A 14,892-nucleotide genomic window follows, 5' to 3' on the forward strand; every position below is an offset into this window, starting at 1 on the left:
TTTACTATTTTTAATGTGTCAGGGTTTCTTTTACTACTTGAGCACCAATCTTCACTATTTACTGAACAATAAAGATATAAATATGTATATTAATATATACATAATTTGTGCAGAATATTATTACTGTGTTTTAAGCATTTTGTAACTTTTATACCAAAAATAAGTATAGGCCGTTGGCAACTTTTACTGGACCCAGTCCTGACTTGGGCTCCAGGGTTGCTGAGCAGGGGGGAAGGAGGAGGGTGGGAATGTCAAAGGATTGTTGAGCAGGTAGGAGGGGGAAGAGAGGGTTAGCGGGCCTTCAGTATCTGTAGAGGGTAACACGAGCCCACCTTCCGGTATCGACTGAGTGGAATCCCCCCCCCCACCCCCAGGTAGCTGCTGGGCCCAGGATAAATGTCCCGGTCTTCCCCCGCATCGGTGCTCCTGAGAAAGTAAAATGTTGAGGCTCTGACCACAGCCTATAAAATTCACAGATTTGTAATACTTGGTATTTACTTGACACAGGATACTATAATCTCAGCTGGTTCTGTTTTACAGGATCATTTAATCTAATGATACACAGAGTAGAAATATTAAAATGCCTGAGTGGAAAGAAGAAAGGTTGACATTCAAATCTAGTGACCTCTGTTTTCTTGTGTTTCTTTTTTAATTTTAAATTGTTCATAACCTCTAAAGAGGACACTAATAATCTTTTCTACTTATCTATTTGTTAAGAAAATGGGGTTGAGTGCCAGGTTACAAAATCTGTTTAAAGCAAAAGTTATGACAAGCAGGCCACAGCCCTGTAACAGATTTAACTGCTTATTAAGATTTGAATAACAAGCATATATAATAAAAAGGCCAACACCATCTGTTGTATTGCGTTTAACAATTAGGGCCTCATGGGGCTATAGAATAATCTGCCTATACCAACGTTGGCCAACATCAGATGGGCTCCAATTACCATGTCTGAATGTGCTCCCAAGACTTCAATGGAGACTCAGAAAGTAATGTGTGGTATGAGTTTTCCAAAGGAGAATGTGCCAGTAATCAACCTCTATGTTTATTCGGCTTCTGGGGAATAAATGCTCATTCACAATAAGTGTAGAATCATGAAGAGTTAAGAAAAATAGGTGATGCAGCCACTGAGATTTACAAGGAAATATATCAATATGTTGTCTTTTAAATGTGAGGTACAATATAGGAGATCAGTAATCTGCAGGCTGCCCGATCTGAAAACAAAGCTACTGTGATTCTCTAATAAATTGAGTATTTAAAAACACAAGAATATTGGAGAGTGCTCTTGGAAAGTGACCTTATATTAATATGAATTAAATCCATCTAGGACAAAACAGATCTTCACTTAACCTCTTGACCTGTGAGGGCAGCAGCATAGCAAGTCCCTAGTGCTTATGTGCAGGTACTGACAGCCCCTCACACTCATCCCCTTCACAGTAGCCCCCCCAGCTCTGACAGGCCCCCCTGCCGCATACAGTAGACTCCCCATCAATGCACCTGCTGCAGCACTAAAATGTCCCACCACACAGCACCCCAACCCCACAGCTGCCAAGGTCCGCCCCATGATCACTTACTGGCTCACCGGCACAGCCCATCCCCTCTGCAATCCCCTGTTCACTGACAACAGCTCCACCAAACAGTCCACCACTCACTGACAGCCCCTCCTTTACTGCTTTACTGACAGGCCCTTCACTCACAGCCCCACTTCACTCACAGACCCCATCACACTGACCCTAATATACTCCGCACACAGCTCTTGCCACACTGACAGCAGTCCATTCAATAACAGCCCCCTCACATCTCCCTCCAATTGATACTGACCCTGCCACATGTCTTAGACATGTCTGTAACCCTGCCTTTCAACCATTATCACCTTGCATACAGTGCTTCCACTGCAGCAAGGGATTCTGGGAAATGACATGCAAATGAGCACACTATGTGTCCAGGCAAAAGGTGACACATTGTGTGCTCATTTGCATGTAATTTCCCAGAATACCTTGCTGCAGTGGAAGCACTGTATGCTAGGTGATAATGGTTGAAAGGCAGGGTTGCATATATATATATATATATATATATATATATATATATATATATATATATATATATATATATATATATATATATATATATATATATATATATATATATATATACACACACTATTTTTTAAGTACTGTACTGTATGAGTTACAAATAAAACAAAATTGTGGTTAGCTAACCAGGCAGGATTTTTTCAATATTCCCTCACAAACATAAATAAAGATGATGGTGAACATGCATCACAGAGACCTATACTTCAAAGATACACTTCTTGTTGACTCAAAAGCCACCTGATTTTTAGCACTATGTCATACAGTAGTTGACATATATGGGTGCTGTTGTTTGTTTCCTGCAGTACAGCTGTGGAATCTGTAGATATTGCTGGCCATGATGAAGTGTAGCAAATTCATTGTCCATTCTTTCCCTTTTACATTTACTGTTAACAACATCAATGAATCCCTCTCATCCTTAGCTTACTTAAAGGTCATTGAGCTAAATCATTCAAACACTACCATAAATAGATTGTCATAGAGTCTCCGACTGAAAGGAATCCCACCAGTGAAATCAATCATAACATGGGCACAGTGTAGGAAAGAGGCAGAACCTATTAAGAAGATACATTTATACCACATTGTGGAGTTATTACTTTGGATTATCCAGGGAACTCAATATATATTTCCAATTTTCTAATGTCATGTGGATTTTTTTATCTTATGAAACTAATAATTGAAGTAATGTATTTGTCATCTAAAATTCTATGCATACAGTGGATATTTCATTAGTGTATTGATTGTACTGTAATTTTTTATGATGTAGTCAAGGAAAATGTGTCCAAGGAGAAAGTGGGATCTGTAGAGACCACAACAGATACAAACTGGTGATGATTTACATTTACTGTATGTAGCCCTTCTTCCTATCGGACACAGGCCACTACCATATGCTGTATAATAACCTGTAGGCTCACAGGGCCTAAGCCTCTGCCACGGAGAGCCTGTGGTGCTCACAATACTTATGACTTGGTGCAGCGCCTCCACCTGCGACAGCTTCCGCCCTAGGGGAAGTGGGTCTTCGCAGGAACTTATATACATGAACACACACACAGCGATATACCTTAACCAATATATGTTTACTTGCAGCAACCAACAGATTAAATAACAGGTGTCACTCCCTAGAGGAGACACTACTACCAGCGTCCGCTGAACGCTCACTCCCCCTCTCCCTTCACCGGGTGATCCCACCCCGTGTCCAGTTCCCGTGCGGAAAAAGTTCCCCCACCCCCAAGTGAGTCAGTGGATGTATAAGTGTGTGACTGCGCAGCCACCGTGTCCCGGAGTGAAAATGGTACCGTTTGGTGCACTTGGAGTTTACCTGCCGGGCACTCCTGTACCCGGTTCTGCAACTATCTTCACAAAGGATCGGCGTGGGCATAGATGACGTCACCCCTGAGTGTCCGGGGCGATCCCACCCAGACACGCTGCGGCTTAGTGGCCGGGCCTGGTCCCAGGCCTCCCGCTTATAAAGAACTGTCCTGATAGCGATCGTATTCACAGAAGGGGATCCGGAACCTAACTATGCCCCTCCCTAGCTCTGCTGCACTCTACTGGGGCTCAGGGCCTAACTGGGTCTGGGGGCCTGTGGCCTAGGTAGGGGCGGCCTGCCTCCCTACACCGGAGCTCCTTCTCCTTCCTCCGCCAGCTAGCTCTGACTCCTCGTGCACCCCCTCACTTCCTTTTCCTCCCTATTCTCGTACCTGATTGGTTCAGCTGTGTCACGGGGTACCGCGGGGGCTGCTGGGACCCGTAGTCCCCTAACTCCCCTCCTCCCTGAGCTCTCCTCCTTCGCGGGCTTTGTGACCTGCTCTGTGCTTGCACAACCTTTTGCCGGACTAGGTCTGCGCCGGCGCCACCCTTAAACATGGCGGCTCCCTAAACGCGGAACCTCCATTATTGGAGCGTTCCCTGGGTGCGACATAACCCACCCCACACAACAATTGGGGAAGAGACGGGGTCCCGACTACATCCTCCCCCCTGTGGATTCCACAGACACCGCTTGGACAATACCTTTAAACTGGTACAACGTTAATATAATGAAAAATTGCATAACACGACATTTCTCTCTTCTAAATCAGATTGTACATTTCGCAAAACATCACAATCACTGATTTCATGCGGCTGTGGGCCCACTGCTGTGCCTCATAGTGGGGTGCCCCAGACTGATCATAGGCCATCCTCATGGGAGGTTGCCCATTCCTTTTGCTTCACCTTAACTGTTGCTCGGTCACTCCCTGGGGAGAGTGACTATCTTGGTCTTGAATTTCGAGTTCTTCCCTTGAGGGGGTTACAGTCTCTAAATTATCCTGACATTGTACAAAACACGGGCTCAGTGGGTCTAGTGACGACTTTTCCAGAGCCACCCCCTGGGGTGAATGCTCCCCGCGCCCTTTACCTGTAGCTCCGCCGGGAGATGCGCTTTGTTGAGGGCCCCTTTGAGAGGTTCCCTCTTGTGGATCTTCCTGAAAGGTTGAGTTCCCTAGCGTGTCGTCTCCCAATGACCCCTCCCCATCCAGCGAGGATGCAGGCCATTCCAAATCCCCCTCCTCCACTCGGGGAATAGGGAGCAAATGATTTCGGTGCCATGTCTTCACCCGACCTTCCGAGTCCTTAATGCGGTAGACCGGAAGGCCGGGCATTTGTGAGGCTACCTCGTACACTCCCTCAATCGGTCAGCCAGTTTATGTTTTCCCGGCACTCCCAGGTTATGGAGGAGTACTGCGTCGCCTAGTTTAATGTCTCTGTGTTTAACTTTGTGATCGTATCGCCGTTTATTCCCGGTGTTCAGTTTTTCGGTAGATTTCTCAGCTTGCATATAGGCCCGTTGCAGATTCTCTTGCAACCACTGTATATATCGGAAATGAGTAGTTTTATGCACTCCATCAGTGGAGACTCTCAAACGTATATCCACCGGCAGTCGTGCTTCTCGCCCAAACATGAGGAAGTACGGGGAGAATCCTGTGGAGTCATGTCGTGTGCAATTGTAGGCATGCACTAGTGTTTCCACGTGTCGACTCCATTCAGTCTTTTCGACCCCTGTTAATGTGCCTAGCATGTCCAGCAACGTATGATTGAATCGATCTGGCAATGCATCCCCTTCGGGGTGGTAGGGGGTAGTTCGGGACTTAGCGATGTGCAAGATTTTCAGCAGTTCTTTAATTAAGTTGCTTTCAAAGTCTCTCCCTTGATCGGAATGAAGTCTCTGCGGAAGCCCGTAATGCATAAAGTACTTTTCTTAGAGCACCTTGCCCACCGTAATGGCTTTTTGATCTTTGGTCGGGAAGGCCTGGGCGTATCGGGTGTAATGATCTGTGATGACCAGCACATTGCCTATGCCGCAGCTTTCCAGTTCAATGCATAGGAAGTCCATACACACTAAGTCCATAGGCTGGTGCTTTTTAAGTGGCCCATTGGGGCGGCCCGGGTGGGCAATGTCTTCCGCTGAATACACCGCACACACCGTCGACAGTGATGCTCTACTGCTTCTCTCATTTTGGGCCAGAAAAATCGATCTCTCACGAGGCCGAAAGTCTTGTCAACCCCCAAGTGACCATGTTCATTGTGTAGAGCCCTCAGCACCAAGTACTGTAGTCTTTTGGGCAGTACTAGTTGTCTCCTATTCGGGTGGTTATGATACTCTACCACTCTGTACAGTTGATTGTCTCGTAGTTCGAACTTGTCGGCATCCCGCATTAGTATACCTCCTACATCCCCGGAGCCTATCTGAGGAGGGCCGGGCGATTTTGCCGGATAGCATAGCGGATGGCCCCCGCGACCGGGTCTTGCTCTTGGTAGTGTACCATATCTTTCCAGGCTATATCTTGTCGGGAGTTATGTGCATGCCACTGGGGTCCCGATAAGCCTCCGGGATAGCATTGGATGTGCATCCCAGAGAGTCAGCCACCCTTAATTCGGAGAATGCCACTTGATCATTGACTATGGCAGCGGTACAACATAGCGCTCTTATTCCCATTGGTCTTCATCGGGGGTAGTGGCCAGCCCTGGTCGCCTAGACAGGGCGTCAGCTCCAATGTTCAAGGGGCCCGGCTTATATTTCAAGGTGAAATTGTAATTGAACAGGGCAGCCAACCAGCGATGGCCGGCCGCGTCGAGTTTGGCTGAGGTCATAATGTAGGTAAGTGGATTGTTGTCGGTCCGCACCTCGAACAACACACCGTACAAGTAATCGCGGAGCTTGTCAACAATGGCCCACTTGAGGGCCAAGAACTCCAGTTTGTGCACGGGGTAGTTTTGTTCACTGACGGTAAGGCTGCGGCTGATATAAACTACTGGCCGTAGTCGCTCTAGGTATTTTTGATGTAACACCGCCCCTAGTCCACTCAGGCTAGCATCCACATGTAATATATATGGTTGTTCGGGGTTTGCATAGGCCAACACGGGGGCCGCGGTTAAATTCTGTTTTAGGTCCTTGAAGGCTTGTTCACACTCTGTCGTCCATTTGTCCCCAAAGTGTTGTCGGGCAGGTGTAGCCTTCCGGCCGGTGTCTTCCGGATATATTTTGAGGAAGGCGTTGAGGGCTTTGGCCCGTCGGGAATACCCCTCCACGAACCTGCGATAGTATCCGCAGAACCCCAGGAACGATCGCAACTCCCCCACGTTGTCAGGTCGGGGCCAATTGACTACGGCTTCTATTTTGGCTGGGTCAGTGGAGATTCCCTCAGCGGACACTATATGTCCCACGTAAGTCACCGACGTCTGGCAGAACTGGCATTTATCTAAGGAGAGCTTGAGTCCTTCTTGAGCTAATCGGTCAAGTACCTTCAGGAGTCGAGCCTCGTGTTCCTCCAGGGTCTTCCCGAAGACTATGATGTCATCCAAATACACGAGGCATTCTCGGGGGTTCAGGTCCCCTAAAGTTTTCTCCATTAGCCGCTGAAAGGTAGCGGGGGCACCACATATGCCTTGGGGCATACGGGTGAATTGGTAGAACCCCAATGGGCAAATGAACGCCGTTTTCTCTTGATCTTCATGACTCATAGGCACCTGGTAGTACCCAGACCGGAGGTCCAGTACACTGAACCATTTGCTTCCATGTAGAGCGTCCAAGATTTCTTCTATGCGAGGAAGATTGTACTGGTCTGGTTCGGTTCGATTATTGAGGGTCCTGTAGTCTACACATAACCTCACCATCCCCTTCTTCTTTCACACTACCACTATGGGCGAGGCGTAAGGGCTTCGGGATTCTGTGACAATTCCGGCTTCTTCCAACTCATGGAGGACCGCTCGTACATCTTCTACGTCCCGAGGAGCGAGCCGACGGGAACGTTCCCTGAAGGGCTTGGTATCAGTCATCCGAATGGTGTGTTGGGCGTGTCGGCTACACCCCACTTCAATCTCCCCGGTAGAGAATACGGGTCGTCTCTCTTCCAGCTGTACTCGCAACCGCTCCTCCCACTTGTCCGACAGCCCGGACGAGCCAAAGTCGAAGTCTAACGGCGATCCGGGATCTTCCACTCGGGCAGCTTTTACTTGTACGGCCTCATCCACCGAGCTGACGGGGTAAATCCTCCCTATCCCTTGTCCCGCGTCGATGGCCATGGGGAATGGCGAAAGATTTTGTACCATCACATAAATTCGCCGGGGAATGGCGATCGGCCAATCCCGAAACTCCGGTACTAGCCGATATCCTCGGCGGACATCTTCTTCGGGCGTGCTTTCTACAGAAAAGAGCCGCTCCTCGCCTACTCGTTCAGCATATGCACACCAGGCGGGGACCCTCTGCGTCTCTCCCGGTAAGAGCCGAGTCAGCCCTGCCCGGCCGCAGAACAGCAATCCGTGGTCCTCCGCGGGGGCAGGAGGGGAATCTGGATCCACTTGGACAAGTTGTAGCTGTAGACTGGACATGGGCAGTTCGTTAGTTTCATGTAGATAGGCCCGGATGACGGCTTGCACAATGTCCGCATTCGTACCTAGGATGATTGGATACTTAGGTGTTTCTTTGGGTTCTGGACACACCAAGGTGTCCACCTTCATGGGATGAGACTTCCCCGTGTTGAGCTGTTGTATCTCCAGATCCACGGTCATTATGCCATCAATGGGGTAGTGGTCATTGCTCAGCCCTCTTACTTTGATATGTCCTGCCGACTTCAGAGGACGCTTCTGGAGGTGTCGATCATAGAACCCGCGATATATGATGGTTACTTGAGATCCCGTGTCCAGCAGGGCGGAGGAGTAGATACCGTCTACTAGTACCCGGATCAGCGCTACTGGCCCCATGCGGTTACTCTCCTCCTCGGGGTCATCGCCACTTTGGGTGGAAACAGGGGCTTCGGGGCTGGTCGCATATACACCGCATATCATGGCCTGGGGCGTGAATTTCTTGGGCGACGGACTCCGGTGGCGTGATTCTCCCATCCGACAATCGTAGGAGATATGCCCCTTTTTCCCGCATTTATAGGAGGACATATCTCGGGTGTGGTACGGCGGTCATACGGCGGCGAGGTTCGACCGGCGTATTTCGGCCTCTCCGGGCCGGATTTGTCCGGCGGTTCCTCCTTCTTATCAGCACTCCCTTTGGGTTTAGTGCCGCTGGCTGCTGTAGACTTCTGTGGAGAGGGCAGCAGGAGATACGTTTCGTGCTCTTTGACTTGCTGTAACAGTTTGATAAACGAGGGGGGAGGTCCTCGAGTGAGGTTATCGCGAATCATGTTTGCAATAGGGTGAGTAGGACTGCACCCCGTAGGTATTGTTTGCAGAGGTATTCGTCCATCTTGGAGGCGGTCAAGTATTTATGATGCAGCAGGGGTCCCAGGGAGATGTGCACGCGGTGGATATAGGCAGACAAATCTTCTCCCTCCTTTTGGTTAATGGCATAGTACTTAGCCCACAAGGCCCCATCATCCTCGGTCGCGCTATAGGCCTCGACGAGAAACTCGATCATCATACGAGCGGTCAGGTCGGGATACTGCTCTCGGTGGATGCTGATCAAAGTGGATGCCGGGGGTCTCAAGCACTCCGTGAGCCGTTGGCGTTTCACTACATCGGTACAAGACCATTCTTCCATTACTTCCCTAGTATGTTCCTTCCAAGGATCTATCCCATCTTCTCCCGTGGGCACAGGTAGAGTCCCCGAGAAGGTCTTTAATTTCCGATAGCTTTGAGAATGCGTGGCTAGGGTAAATAGCCATATTTGAAATGGAATGTGAGTAGGTTTGTCTTGCACACAATATCACTTTTTTGAAAAATGTAAGCATACAACATCTTTAACAAACATACATGTTGAATCTAAAATTGTATGTAAACAAAGCACAAATAAAAAGAAATACATAAAAAATATATATATTTATATATATATATATATATATATTATTGACAGATGCAGGATAGAATGCAGGGTAGAAATAAAAAGATAAGCCTTTATGGCAGAACATTGTTTTGTCTTTGGATACATAGCTTCCTTCTCACCCTTGTTGTTTTTTTGTTAGATTTCGCTTTTATTTCATGGGTTTTATTGCTTATGACTACAGTATGTGTGAGTCCACAGAAGTCATTAGAAGTAGTATATACAAATAAATATATGTGTGTGTGTGTGTGCGTGTGTAAAAACAGAAAGTGAATCCCTGCGTTTCTACCATTGGGATAGCAATAAATAGGGAAATAAATATATATAGTGCAAACTAAATCTGTAAAAATCTGTAAAACAAAGGAGACTTTTGGTTGCATCCTTTGATCAAATAATGCCAAGCTTGCTAACCAACGTCAAGGTAAGTCTCAATATAAGGCCACCAACAGAAATCATGGGGCCCGGGACAAATGAAAGGAGCAGCCCCCCCCCGAACCCATAGCGCACCCCCCCCCCCGAACCCAAAGCGCACCTACCACGAAAAAATATCTTTTAGCGCGCAACTTTTACTTAACTGTTTTCTTATTGTGACACAAAAAAAAACAGTACAATGCAACCTGTTTATTTGTATATTTTCAACAAAAGACATGTGACTGCGTGCCTGGGTGACTGGGTGGGTGGGTGACGGTGGGTGGGTGAATAATGGTGGGTGCGTGAATGAAGGTGGGTGAATGACGGTTGACAGTGACTGGGAGACAGTAACTGGGAGACAGTGACTGGGTGGGTAACAGTGACTGGGTGGGTGACAGTGACTGGGTGGTGACAGTGACTGGGTGGGTGAAAGTGACTGGGTGGGTGACAGTGACTGGGTGGGTGACAGTGACTGGGTGGGTGACAGTGACAGTGACTGGGTGGGTGACAGTGACTTGAGTGACTGGGTGGGTTACTTACCTTGACAGGGTGGGTGCTGGTTCCTTCTTCCTTGTCCTCCAGTTGCTTCCCCCCTTGCCCCCGATATCCCCGCGGCAGCTGCCCGGGGCGTGAGGTGGGCTCAGGGGGCACGCATGAGGTGGACTCACGGGGTGAAGAGAAGTTGGGTTGGGGCGCGCGCGCGGGGGAAGTTAGGTTGGCGGCACAGGTCCATCTTAACAACATTAGGGCCCCCCGGGCAAAGCAGTGCACAGGGCCCTGCCTACACAATCACTCACATGAATAAAAATGTAAATTAACAATTTGTTAACAAATAGTTAATATCCCCTGAATATCTAGTTTACAATTTATTCTGACATCTTACTGTTAGTGTTATTCATAAAACAATCTTTTATATAACTTTTACAATACCTCACAAGAGAAACATCACTTTGCAAGCCATAACTGCAGTACAGTGAAAAAAGTCAACCTGTACCACCTTTTTTATCTGAAGAAATATCACAATAAAGACACAGTCTGGTATATACTTCTAACCTATGCAGACTGTCGCTCCCAGGCTCCTGCGCGCTCACTAGCAGAAGCAGGCACCGGAAGTGCTGCACTGCTAGGCTTCGAGCGGTTGTGATGCGAGCCGGGGTGCCGAGCGGGCGGAGAGCGAGCGAGCGGAGCCAGGGATCCACTTCCAGGCGGGGGAGAGTGAGCGGAGCTGGGGTGCCGGGCGGGGTGAGAGCGAGCCGGGGTGCCGAGCGAGCCCTCCTAGCTAGACTTAGAATGGAGATTTTACATTTTTAGCATTGTAGGTAGGGTTGCCAGATGGCTTGTCCAAAAATACTGGACACAATGGTAAATGTTGCGACACCCCCAATACATATTAAAAAAAACACACTCCCGAATACATATAAAATATAGCCCACCTCCCCAATACATATATAAAAAAAAACACCTCCCCAATACATGTAAAATATAGCCCAACCACACCCATATATTAAATATACCCCTACCACCCCCATCTACTATATATTTGTGAAAGCGTCTTATGTGTCTATGTCTGTATGTGTCTCCCTGTGTCCCTCCCTGTGTCCTTAGCGGCAATCCCATTGGACCTTGGGCCAGGCCAATGAGATTGCTTCCTTGGCCGGCCCGCCCCCGCACACCTCTCATTGGCCTGAGGCGGACACACACACACACACACACACACACACACACACACCTCCCCCCCCCATCACGTGCGCCGCCCTGCACCGGCTCCAGGACGGAGGGGAAGCGCGGCCCTCCACCCCCCTACCCTTGCCCTTCACCCCCCCATGCCCTTCACCCACCTACCCTTCACCCCCCCTGCCCTTCACCCCCCCTGCCCTTCACCCCCCCTGCCCTTCACCCCCCCTGCCCTTCAACCCCCCTTGCCCTTCACCCCCCTGCCCTTCACCCCCCTGCCCCTGCCCTTCACCCCCCCTGCCCTTCACCCCCCCTTCCCCTGCCCTTCACCCCCCTACCCCTGCCCTTCACCCCCCCTACCCCTGCCCTTCACCCCCCCTACCCCTGCCCTTCACCCCCCTACCCCTGCCCTTCACCCCCCCTACCCCTGCACTATACCCCCCACCCCTACCCCTGCCCTTCACCCCCTACCCCTGCCCTTCACCCCCTACCCCTGCCCTTAACCCCCTACTCCTGCCCTTCACCCCCACCCCTACCCCTGCCCTTCACCCACTCTACCCCTGCCCTTCACCCCCCACCCCTACCCCTGCCCTTCACCCCCTACCCCTGCCCTTCACCCCCCACCCCTACCCCTGCCCTTCACCCCCCCTACCCCTTCCCCTGCCCTTCACCCCCTACCCCTGCCCTTCACCCCCTACCCCTGCCCTTCACCCGCCACCCCTACCCCTGCCCTTCACCCCCCCTACCCCTGCCCTTCACCCCCCTTACCCCTGCCCTTCACCCCCCTCTACACCTGCTCGTCACCCCCCCACCTACCCCTGCCCTTCACCCCCCCTACCCCTGCCCTTCACCCCCCTACCCCTGCCCTTCACCCCCCTACCCCTGCCCTTCACCCCCCCTACCCCTGCCCTTCACCCCTCCCTACCCCTGCCCTTCACCCCTCCCTACCCCTGCCCTTCACCCCTCCCTACCCCTGCCCTTCACCCCCCCCTACGCCTGCCCTTCACCCCCCCCTGCCTGCCCTTCACCCCCCCGCCTGCCCTTCACCCCCCCCCCCACGCCTGCCCTTCACACACCCCCACGCTTGCCCTTCACACCCCTCCCACGTCTGCCCTTTGACTGACGCACGCACACAAACCCTGACAGGCGCACGCAGACACACCCTGACTGACGCACGCACACAAACCCTGACAGGCGCACGCAGACACACCCTGAATGACGCTCGCACACACTCTGACTCACGCACACAAACCCTGACGGGCGCACGCACATAAACCCTGACTGACGCACGCACACACGCACACTGACTGACGCATGCACACACTCACTGACGCACGCACACACACACACACACACACACACACACACACACACACACTGACTGACGCACACACACACATGTACTGACGCACGCACACAACCCCTGACAGCCGCATGCACACAACCCCTGACAGCCACACGCACAAACACCCTGACGCACACACACACACACACACACATTGACTGACACACACACTCACTGACACACACACACACTGACTGACACCCACACACACACACACACACCCACACACAGACTAACTGACGCGCGCACACACACACACACACACTGACTGACTGACACACACACTGACTGACACACACACTGACTGACACACCCACTGACTGACACACACACTGCCTGACACACACACTGCCTGACACACACACTGTCTGACACACACACTGTCTGACACACACACTGTCTGACACACACACTGTCTGACACACACACTGTCTGACACACACACACACTGACTGACACTCACACACTGACTGACACACACACAGACTGACACACACACAGACTGACACACACACACTGACTGACACACACACACTGACTGACACACACACACTGACTGACACACACACACACTGACTGACACACACACTGACTGACACACACACTGACTGACACACACACTGACTGACACACACACTGACTGACACACACACAGTGACTGACGCACGCACACACACACACTGACTGACTGCCGCACGCACGCACACACTGACTGACGCGCACACAAACACACTTACTGAGGTGCACACGCACGCACACACTGACTGAGGCACACACACACGCACACACTGACTGTGTGTGTGTGCGTCAGTCTGTGTGTGTGTGTTTGTGTTTCTGCGTCACACTTACTGACGCGCGCGCACACACACACACAGTGACTGACTGACGCACACACAATGACTGACGCACACACACTGCATGAAGCTGTAAAGGGGGACAAACAGAGCTGTAAAGGATGGAGGAGGGGGGGACTGGATTGATGTGAATGGGGGACAAACAGAGAGAGGAGAGAGAGAGGAGCGGGAACATTACATCCCGGGCAACGCCGGGTCTCTCAGGTAGTATATTTTAAATATACCCCTACCACCCCCAAATATATGAAATATCCCCCCACCGCTGTGTGCTCATTTGCATGTCATTTCCCAGAATCCCTTGCTGCAGTGGAAGTGCTGTATGCTGGGTGATAATGGGGAAAGGCAGGGTTGCAGACCTGCCTAAGACATGCAGATGAGCATACAGCTATATTTGCATATTTGCTTTCCTGTGGAGGGTTTTTGTCACTTTTTTTACTCACCATAACTTAACTCAGTATTATGGTTTAGCCTATCCCATAGCCTCTCTTGCATTCCCAGTAAAATCAACCCCACACTGATGAGACCCATCAAGGTTGAAACAGCTGTCTGTGGGTGGTTTTCTGGGTATGCACCTTAACCCTGGCTGTGCTCAAAGCTGTGACCATGCAGCAAGCTTAAGCCTATAGGGAACCATGTTAAAAATGGTTATTGAGGCAAAAAGTGACACTGTGTGCTCATTTGCATGTCATTTCCAAAAATCCCTTGCTGCAGTGGAAGTGCTGTATGCTGGGTGATAATGGGGAAAGGCAGGGTTGCAGACCTGCCTAAGACATGCAGATGAGCATACAGCTATATTTGCATATTTGCTTTCCTGTGGAGGGTTTTTGTCACTTTTTTTACTCACCATAACTTAACTCAGTATTATATATATATATATATACCCCCATATATATTAAATATCCCACCACTAGCCCAATACATATAAAATATCCCTCCACCTCCCCAATTCATATAAAATATACCCCAACCACCCCCATATATTAAATATACTCCTACATCCCCATATATATTAAATATACCCCTACCACCCCATATATTAAATATACTCTTACCACCCCCATATATATATATTAAATATATCCCCACCACCCCATATATATTAAATATATCCCCACCTCCACAATACATATAAAAATATACCCCCACCACCCCAATACATATAAAAATATTCCCCCACCACCCCCATACATATAAAAATATGCCCCCACCACCCTA

The 14,892-nt window shown here is 49.9% G+C and overlaps 1 protein-coding gene across 1 annotated transcript in view; it reads left to right on the top strand.

The window, feature by feature from the left end:
• THSD7A (thrombospondin type 1 domain containing 7A) overlaps positions 1-14,892 on the top strand; it is a 665,741-nt gene that overhangs the window by 66,911 nt on the left and 583,938 nt on the right. The window lies entirely within an intron of this gene.

The sequence above is a fragment of the Ascaphus truei genome, chromosome 2 (genome assembly GCF_040206685.1).
Source record: "Ascaphus truei isolate aAscTru1 chromosome 2, aAscTru1.hap1, whole genome shotgun sequence".
NCBI lineage: Eukaryota > Metazoa > Chordata > Amphibia > Anura > Ascaphidae > Ascaphus > Ascaphus truei.